Genomic DNA, 8,142 nt, shown 5'->3' on the forward strand with positions numbered 1-8,142 from the left:
AAGTTTCATGAGTTATCAAAGCTGAGTATTCCTACATCCCTAGTGCCAAAAGCAATGCCTAGCACATATTAAACACTCAATAACTATTTGTCAAATGAATAATTAAGAAAAACAACAACTAACGTATCTAGCCTTTATTGAATGTTTACTTCTTGTCTTACTTCATGCTTTGCATTATTGTACTTTATGAGTATGATACTTATAGAGGAGGAAATAGAGACTTAGACAGGGTTTTAACTTCTTAAGGTCACTCGGCCGGCAAGTGGTGGTGGAGGCTGGTTTTAGCCCCAGGTCCGTCTGCTTCCAAGTCCATGCTCCTAGCCATCAAACGCTAATGACCTTGTCCTGCTGTGATTCTGGCAAACTCCCTAGTGAACAATCTATTAATGGACTCTTAAATTAGAACCTCAAAGTAAGGCAGGATTAATATTTAAACGTCACCATAAAGAAGAACTAGACAGACCTAGAAGATTATGGGCTTTAAATGGAATCAAAAAACAGATTTGGGAATTCTGTTGTTTTTTAGTCCTCCATATTGGATGTAAAACCCAGATCACATTTTCATACTTAGTGACCTGATATAAAGCCCAACTCTCCAAAATAACTCGGTGCCCTTGACCAATCTTAAAGTCAAACAAGAGAATCCCTGGTCAAATATCTTCCTCCCTCCCTTCATTTTCTTTAAGGAGGTGTAATTGACAAACTGATAGTGTGCTTCTGACCAGACGTTGACCCCAACAAATTAGGATGGCCAAAAGGAGAGTCGTATGTTGAATGCATCTTCTAAAATTGCCTCTGATCTAAGCTATCTGGTGACGTAACTGGAAAGTTCAGAGAGTGCTGCGTCAGTCTGAGCATATTCTGTTTCCCTGGAACAAGGGCATCGTTGGCTCTGTCTTCTACGAACAGCCAGCATTTCTTATTAATAGGGTTCTTTCTCCACAGGGCCATGGATTATTGATAGGGCTCATGGTTAGGCAAGGCCCCTGCCACCCTAGACAAACACGACATAGCTCCTTAACCCTCAGTTCAACAGGCACAGATGTCCCCTCCCAGTGGCCCATGTGCATGCTTGCCCCAGGCACTGAGAGGTTGGCTGTTGTTCAACCTACCTATCAAAGGGAAAACACCTTTTCTCTGGCTAAATGAATAGAGAAGGAAGAGGGGAGGGACACTGGCAATCCTCATTGCCCTAGACAGACATCGTTACTGAACATGTCTCAAGTTGACCAGGAAGCTCTCTCTGGACCCCAAATTGTAATTGTAACCTATTTACACCTTCTCTTCAAGCTCTTTATCTTTCTTCTCTTAGTTTAGGCATTTTATTATGTGTAAAAATGCACTGAAACGTGCATGGAAAAATGCATGGAAAGTGCCTGTAAAAGAAAGTTGATTACCAAAGGAATGCTCATTCAATTATTTTTCCTAACTTCTTTTCATACATATTTTAAGAGCTGCTCTGTTAAGAGCACAGTAGGAGGGACTTGAAATAAAGTCAGAGCGTTACTAAAACTGGAAGGAAGCCATCCTGAGGTTACCTAGCCAAACTCTTTATGGATGAAGAAACAAAATGACCAAGTCAAGTGGCTTGCTCAAGTACATCATAGTGACTTGGAAGGCATGGATTGAACTTGAAGCCTTTCACTTCTTAGTCTAGTGTCCTTCTAACTCGATAGTCTGCTGGCTTCCTCTGGATGTGGGTTCCTGCCTGCTATTGTCAAGATTCACTTTGTCTGTAGATCTAGCTTTTTTTCCCTCTGGCTTCTATTTCAACTCTAGGAATTTGGATGTGCATCCTAACACCTGGCAAGTTGGTTATCAAGTTTAGGAAAAGTGTCAGTCTCCTAAAAAGTTGGGTTATAAATTACATGTGATAACAATTTAATATGTCCAATTGACATTTAAATTTTTATTTTAGGGGTGCCTTGGTGGCTCAGTTGGTTGAGCATCTGACTCTTGATCTCAGCTCAGGTCATGATCCCAGGGTCACTGGATCAAGCCCCACATTGGGCTCTGTGCTGACAGCATGGAGCCTGCTTGGGATTCTCTCTCTCCCTCTCTGCCTCTCCCCTGCCCATGCACACTTGCTCTCTCTCTCTCACAATAAACTTAAAAAACATTAAAAAATTTTTTAAGTTGATTTATTTATTTTGAGAGAGACACAGAGAGAGTGAGCAGAGGAGAAGCAAAGAGAGAGGGAGAGAGAGAATCGTAAACAAGCTCCACACTGTCAGCAAGGAGCCTGACACATGGCTCAAACCCATGAACCACGAGTTCATGACCTGAGCAGAAACCAAGAGGGGGATGCTCAACTGACTGAGCCACCCAGGTGCCCCACTTAAAGAAAAAATTTTTGACTACCGCTTCCTGTTCTTGGCCACCTCCGCGCACTCTCTGGAATCCTCACAACCCTGCCAGCACGTCTTAGGCTGAGTTTGACAAAGCTGCTGAGGATGTTTAAGCATCTCAAGACCAAGCCAGCAGATGAAGAGATGTTGTTCATCTACGGCCACTACAAACAAGCAACTGTGGGGGACATAAACACAGAACGGCCCGACTGCTGGATCTCAAAGGCAAGGCCAAGTGGGATGTCTGGAATCAGCTGAAAGGGACTTCCAAGGAAGATGCCATGAAAGCTTCCATCAACAAAGTAGAAGAGCTAAAGAAAAAATATGGAATATAAGGAACTGGATTTGGCTGCCGGCAATGCATTTCATATAAACCGATTAACAATGCCTTGTTTTTCTAATACTGTGGATGACGTGAAATGATGAAATTAGCCCATGAACCTAGATCCTGAAGACTCTAACGGGACACGGCCCTGACAGAGTAAGGGCTGAAATGGTTACTGACGTGCTCTGAGTAGCTTTTATCTGTAGATCAGGTAAAAGTACATTTGTTACTTTAAAAAAATTTTTTTTTAAAGATTCTTTCTCCCTCTCCCCTGCTGTCTAAATAAAAAAATAAACAAATGTATTTTTACTTTATTTCAAAACTAATCAGTAATATATCAGAAGTCACCTCTTAACACAGCTATATCCCTAGGGTCCTGCCACTTATAACACACCAATTCCTACATTTCAAAAAAAGAAAAAAAAAATGAGCAAATATAGCCACAGAAAAAGAAGAGAACTTACTATTATTATTGTTACTAGATACCAGGATGAAAAAGGCATTAAATACAGATAAATGAATTCATAGTGAAAATAAAAATTCTGTTAATGTGGCTGCTTTAAAGATGGTACCAAATGCTTTTTATTTCTGCAAGGGGTGGGGTCTCGGTCCCCTGGCACTGAGTCTGGATGGGCCTTCCTGACTCACTTGGACTCCACGGAACCTGGCTAGGCCAGGAGAAGCCGGGCAGCTTGCACCTTGCTCCCTGCAGTCCTGGGCCATTGTGTAAGGGTGGACAACTCCAAGGCCGTCCCTCTGGAGGCACCACCTTGCCCCAGGCTCCAGCTGTTCCCGCCACCAGGCCTTCCAGTTGGCTTGGCCATTCTACTCATGGCTGCTCCTTGTAGAGCGACAAGGGCTTTTACCACTGTGCCCTTTTTGAATTTCTGACCCACAGACAGCGTGCATAAGCAAGTTGCTGTTTTTTGTTGTATACTGCTAAGTTCTGGGCTGGTCCTATTATAGTGCCATGGATCCTGCAGCATTCACAGAGTTCAATGCTTCTTCTCTTCGTTCATATTTATAATTCTTCACACCTTGGTGCGCACTATGTTTATTCTACCACCCTTAGAGAATACTTGGTCTCATTCTTCTCAGCATTTGCATGTTTGTACGTTGTTTTATGCTTGGATTCGAGTCCGGATTAACGGGTATCTCCTCTGTGTCTGAAAAAAATCTATAAACACGTCCTAGATATATCTAACTTGACATAAATGAAATCATGAAGATGATTAAAATGTCACGAGTGCCACTGCAAAGAATTATTCTTTGGAATAATTAAAAGAAAGACAACTGGTCTGTAAAACAGTGACAAGTTTCATTTTAAGAAACCAGTTCCCACCATTTTAGTTACTCCTACTTTATTCTATAAGAGATTTTAAAAAGTAACTTATTCAAAGATTTGGCAAAAATTAATAATGTCAAGGGAATGTTAGCTGCTACACCCTGGCTATCACATAGAAGCAAAAATCGCAGAAATATGTAGTGTCTGTAACAAGCCTTATGCATAAGAAATGCCCACAGGGGCACCTGGGTGGCTCAGTCGGTTGAGCGTCTAGCTTCAGCTGAGGTCATGATCTCACAGTTCGTGGGTTGGAGCCCCATGTCAGACTCTGTGCTGACAGCTCAGAGCCTGGAGCCTGCTTTGGATTGTGTCTCCCTCTCTCTCTGCCCCTCCCCCACTCATGCTCTGTCTCTCTCTCTCTCTCTCTCTCTCTCTCTCTAAAATAAACATTAAAAAATTAAAAAAAAAAAGAAATCTAATGCCTGATAAAGATTAGATTTTAGTGTTGATATCATTGTAATAGAACAGGAAAATGGAATGCTATTACGACCAAAAAAAAAAAAAAAAAAAAAAAAGAGCAAGAACAATTCTGGAAATGAAAAATCATTATAACTTTACTTTTTAAATTGTAATTGGTGGCATCCACTGGCTGCATGATTTGTCTGCCCAAGAGCTGAGGAGCACTGAGCTGATTCAGTTCAATTATACATTTTTGGAATGCCACAATCCCAATTCATCTTTCAGAGTTATAGAGCTTCTATCCTTTCAACACAAACTATTTCTATTGTGATCCGAACTACTACCTTATTAGCACTAGCTAGAAAGAGTTTGGTCTTTGTAATCTGGAGGTGTGTGTGTACACGGGGGTATCAGTTCAGCTGTTCTTTCTGGCAGACTATCATCGATGCAGATTTCTGCAGAATCCGTTTAGATACAGCTATTGATTCTGATTGAGAAAGCAATCAAAATGAGTAAATCCAGCTTGGATAGATCTTGCCTGTTGATTTTCCTCTCCTCCAAGAACCTGGACTTAATTAAGTATATAAAAAGTTCCCATTTGCTTCAGAGCACGGTGGGCAAGTATTTCTGCACAATCAAGAGTTTTACTTTCAATACTGATGGATACCATTCTTTGGAATCATAAGCTTAATAGCATACTAGCAACACAAAGACATTTGAACAAATTTGTCCGTATTTCCTGAGTTAACCTCAAAGGGAACTAGGGATTACCCAAGACATCTGTACTTTCTGAGCCTTTTTTTGAGTGGGAATAAAGGAGTGACAATTGCCAGGCCAGAATCTTCTAGCTGTGCCTTAGCAGTGTGGGACCTGGAAGTTGTTTCTTTCTGCTTTGTAGAGGTCCTCAAGCCCTTATCATATAGTTTTTTGGTTTTTTGTTTTTTGAGAGAGCGAGAAAACATGAGTGGGGAGGGGCAGAGGGAGAGAAAGAGAATCCCAAGCAGGTTCCACACTCAGTACACAGCCAATGCAGGGCTCGATCCCACGACCCTGGGATCATGACCTGAGCCAAAATCAAGTGTTGGACACTTAACCGACTGAGCCACCCAGGCACCCCTTATCCTATAGTTTTTAAAAAATCCTTTCCAAAATAAGATTATTTTTCTCACTCAGAATCCATCATGTTAAGAAAACCAGGTAACCCCATAGAACCACTAACATTCCCTTAGAAGAGTTACCCGAGAAGAGACAATTACATGGATTATACAAGTTAGGAATCAACTAGAGGTGTTGGTAGTGCAACAGAAGCCAAATAGTTTCCAACATGAAATGAAATTTCTCTCCAGCTTCTAGCATTTACATTTCTGTACGCAGTGGGGATGCCAGTTAACTTTTCATCCAACCGAGAGGGTGTTACATAAACTCTTCGAGGCTGCAGCCACAGAGAATCTGCATTTCTAAGGGGAGAAATTTCCTGTTTTGGACAATTAAGAGCCCTGTGGTTCTCTCTCGCTTTTCTTTGTGCAAGCCTCTGGGGTGTCTCATCTTTTCAGAAACGCACGGGTTGATTCATGGCGCGCAGGCTGTATGAAAGCCGAGGTGAAATTTTTTTCCTGATAGATTGCAAGGCTAATTTTGAAAATGCATTGTTACGACCGTTCCGTCCCTTCCCCACATCAGCATGCTGAAATGTCTCATTCTGAGAGAACCAAGAGACAACCACTGTGCCAAAAGTGGCAGCTGGGAAAGATTTAAAAAAATACAGACAGATAAAGGAAGCAAGGGCTGAGAGGTAAGAAAGACAGCTGGGAGATTTAAGGGACCGTGGCCTCTAAGCAGCTGAAAGAGACAGCGGTCCAGAGAGAGACTGTTTGCGAGATAAGAGGCTTTGTGCAAGCTGAAGAAATATGCCAGAGATGATAAGAAATGCAGCTGTTATGAAAGCGTGAATTGTCAAGATTCTCAGTATGCCCAGATGGTAAGGACGGTCCACATGTGTGCTTTAGGGGACAAGCACAGTGACTTCTTTGGCCAGGCAGCTTCCCCTCTCAAACTCTGTCCAACTGAGGACACAGTGCATTCCTCCTGCTCAGCCATTCCCAAGCTGCCGTGGCTCCTGTTTCTGGCATTACTTCTTCTTTTCCTCCTTCAGCTCTTCTCAGTTTTCACCGAGAGTCCAGCGAATAATGGCACAGGACTTGAACCACACACATTTAAGAACGACCTTCTGCAATTTAAATCCGACGTTGTTATCAAAATTGGCAGTGTTCGCTAAAAGTTTATAATCAATTGATATTCCTTGGTATATACCCTTATTCAATTTTATAGTAGTTCATAACCATAAATCACACTATCTTTCCCATAAAAGCACAAGTGGATGGAGGTCACGATGATAAATAAACATTCTAATCCTTAGCAGTATGACAAACACATGACCGCAGAAATTAAATTTAAAATATGAGCACAGAGACACGTATGTTACACAATTCGTATTAAGGGTTTTAATTGTGCATGTAACTTGCCTTGGGATCCTTAGATTCGGTTTTGGTCCCTCAGTCTGTTGAACCCAAGGCATGTTTATTAAGCTTCCCTTGAAATTTCTCAAACAATTCCTGCAGACACGGAAAGAGATTGCAAAAATAGCCCAATGGTGGTTGATCTTTGACATCATCCAGACCTGAGGTTCACCTCACAGGTCAACCACCTTCAAGCGGTGCATTTGGCAGATTACATTAGCTTCTCCATCAAATGAAGATGGTTGTGCCGACCCCACGGCGAGGTGGTGAGGATTTAAGATATCGCATGCTGTATCTGGCTTAAATGGATACCCAGCCAAAATGCAGCCATTTACAGTAAAGAAGTGAACAACGGGAGTAAAGAGAAGACTGTTCAATCTGAGGTTGACTATTACCCGTATTCCTTTTCCGATATGGAGCTATGGGATGGAAACGGCCACAGGGAACAGACCAAACAAAAGATCCGTGAGGTTAAGGTTTTGTACTGACCCTCTGTGTTCTAGTGGGGCTTCCGACACTTACTTTGGCTTCACATTGGCCAATCATGCTGTCCCAACACGTTCTCTTTCTACCGGGCAATAATATATGCCACGAGCAATGCCGAACACGGTCAATGACAGAGCATGTGGAGCGTTCTGAAAGTATTAGTGATGAAGTAGGTGTAGTGTGAAAATTGGCATCACAAGATTTTTTTCTAAACACGGTGCCCCGATTGTAAGCAGACACACGTTAGCACAGTTAGATGTCAGGCTAAAGGTCCAAAGAGTGAATTCAGCTGTGATGGAGAATGAAATCAAATTTGTTCAAGGCAATCCTGAAGACTTTTTCAGCCTCTCTGATAGCTTCTATCCCGGTTCTTTCCAGTAATTCATGCTGATGTGCAGGAACGTCCCCCCCACTGATTCAGTGGTTGCTTGCTCATGCGTAACAGATGGAGGACAGGGAATCAATGGTTCTGTCTTACGAACCCCAGGGGAAACGCAAAGGGTTCGCTAGGAAGGGAAGAGTCAGGAAGCAGCACAGTGAGGTGGCGTGCATACAGGATGTGGTTTCTGGCCACCCCACCTTGACATCCTGGTACAACCAGGTCCGTGCTGACGTGGTGACTTTGGCAAGCTGCTTACTGCCTTTGCACTCTTCTCCGTCTGGAAAATGGGGATACCACCACCCGCCTTACATTGCTATGAGGATTAAATATAAGTAGCCGGT

General features: G+C 42.5%; 1 pseudogene; it reads left to right on the forward strand.

Annotated features, from left to right (window-relative positions):
* Nucleotides 1-2,356: 2,356 nt before the first annotated feature.
* Nucleotides 2,357-2,723, forward strand: LOC121020514 (acyl-CoA-binding protein-like; annotated as a pseudogene).
* The last annotated feature ends 5,419 nt before the right edge of the window (nt 2,724-8,142 follow it).

Source organism: Herpailurus yagouaroundi, unplaced genomic scaffold (assembly GCF_014898765.1).
Source record: "Herpailurus yagouaroundi ecotype Mexico unplaced genomic scaffold, PumYag 250, whole genome shotgun sequence".
In the NCBI taxonomy this organism is placed as follows: domain Eukaryota; kingdom Metazoa; phylum Chordata; class Mammalia; order Carnivora; family Felidae; genus Herpailurus; species Herpailurus yagouaroundi.